Genomic DNA, 2503 nt, shown 5'->3' on the forward strand with positions numbered 1-2503 from the left:
AATTTGAAATGATAAATTTACTAGGAAATTCACAGAAAGTCAAAACGAAATTACTGTCACTAATTTTGAATGTTGAGATATTATCAGAACTAAATTATTTAACTAACAAAACTGAAATACAGAGTTTAAAGAGTAACTACTAAACTATTAAACTATGTTTATGTGATGAAGATTTCTTATGTAAAAAACACTTTTCTCACTACAATGAGATTTTGATAAAATGAGATGAGATAAATGGTTTTAATATGTATGGTGCCAAATAGGCGTAGTTTTAATTCTCTACTCTGATACAGTGTTATAGAAAATCATTGGCTAATCCTAAGTTTAGTCTCTAAATTCATGGCTAGGCTAGGAGGATACTGGCTCCCACTCCAAAGCTCTCACTTCCCTTCTCCTGAAGGCTAACTCTCGCTTTAGTTTTTAAACACTAAGACCAAATTGAGAATTTTAGTCTGCCACCCTAAAGTTTCTCCAATTTTACACCCAACAAAGTATATTTCCTTATTTATTTGTACTTAATTCCATGAACGAAGTTCTTCTTCATGGAATCAAATGTGATCCTCACTCTATTGTAGAACTTATACTCCATTTCCAGGATCATATGTTTCACAACATATTTTAATAATTCAATTGGTCATATCGAAAAATAAATTAAGTTATGAGTTGAAAAATCATCACAATTTATTTTATATTTTAATATTGGCACATTCATATTATCTCTTCATTTCACCATATCTCAAAGTAGGAAGAAAGATAAAGTAAACTACTCAAACTTCATGAGAAAGATACAATAAACACAAATTTCATATATAAAAGAAAGTTTATACAACACTAATAAGCAAACAACACTTATCTGAAACTCTTTCTCAAAGCAAATCCTTTGTAGCCTCTTCTAGAAAATGTAGGAAGAAGAAATCTCTCACTTTTCTCCTTCTCCAATACTCTTAGAAAAGAGTTCACACTTAATCTCACCACAAAACTCTAAATTATAAGAACAGTGGACTCTAAATGGTTGTGGAATGAAAAATGGAAGAATGTGTGATGCGTGGAAGATTGAATTGGGACCATGAGATGTCAGGAAGAGTCACTTTTCTGATCAATTTTGGCCCCAAATAAAGTCTAGAGTCGGTTCTCCAATAGGTGCCTATAAAAACTCTTCAAAAAGCGTCCAAATTCGTCGAATCTTCTAGAAATAGGGGCTGAACCGACATTGGCGCCCATTCTGGCGCCGCCGGCGCCAGTGATCCGCAATTTAATTCGATGCTCACTGTCAAATGGCACCGTCGGCGTTGAAAAAATTTCAACTTCTTCATTTTTTTCTCCAAATTTTATCTTTTTTGCTTCCTTTTTTACTTCATTTTTGCTTCAAGTTCTAAAATTCAACAACTTGCAAGAAAATATAAAAATACTTTCCATTAAAGTGCAATATCACCAAAATGATTTTGAACTTCACTATCCTCTTCATAAAATCAAAAACTTGTCACATTTCTTCACTTAACAAATTTATATTAGCTTAAAGATTTCATAAAGTTTAATTCTTTTCTTTTTACATGAACCTTTAAGATTTTTAATATTTTGAAAATACAATTTTCTTTACTTAAAATAGAAAAACATAGTCTTATTCTCTTATACCAAATATCTTAATCTCTAAAATTAAACTTAATTATTGAAAATTTTTACTTAAGCTTACTATATAGTTAGAAATATAAATATAGTTATCTAATGTTAACCTCTAATACGAAATGTCATGTTAAATTTAAAGTTTTTTGAAAATATAGCTAAGTGAGGATAAATAAAATTGAGTTTCTTTCTTTTTTTTTAAGAAAAAATTCTTTCCCCATAAAACTTAGATTTTTAAAAGATTTAGAATGAAGAACTGAAAATAAATAAATGGTGAAAGAAAATATTAAATACATAAAGAAAAGACATACCTGTTGAAGGTTCTGATTTTGAAACTTTAATTCTGAAATACTACAGGTACTAATAGAAACCAATATGTCCTAAAAAGCTTCTTACTTCTTTAACATTAGTCAGAGGTGGTAATTTTTCAATAACTTGAATTTTTACAGGATCTACTTCCATGTCATTTTCAGAAATTTTATGCTCAAGTACAATTCCTCCTGCAACCATAAATTGACATTTTTTTTCCAATTTAGTACTAGATTGATTTTTTCACATACTTCTAAAACTTTCTCTAAATTATTTAAACATAATTAAAACAAAGTTCCAAATACAAAAATATCATCCATAAACACTTCCGTTCCATGTTCAATAAAATTGCTAAAGATTGACATCATACATCTTTGAAATGTTGCAGGTGGATTACATAGTCCAAAAGGCATTCTACGAAAAACAAATGTTTCATATGGGCTAGTAAATGTTATCTTCCCTTGATCCTCTAGAGCAATTGGAATTTAGTGGTAACCGATATATCCATCTAAAAAGCAAAAATATTTGTGCCCAACAAGTTTATCCACTACAGCTAATCTATCCAACATTTGGA

This window comes from Phalaenopsis equestris, unplaced genomic scaffold (genome assembly GCF_001263595.1).
Source record: "Phalaenopsis equestris unplaced genomic scaffold, ASM126359v1 Scaffold000118, whole genome shotgun sequence".
Taxonomy (NCBI): domain Eukaryota; kingdom Viridiplantae; phylum Streptophyta; class Magnoliopsida; order Asparagales; family Orchidaceae; genus Phalaenopsis; species Phalaenopsis equestris.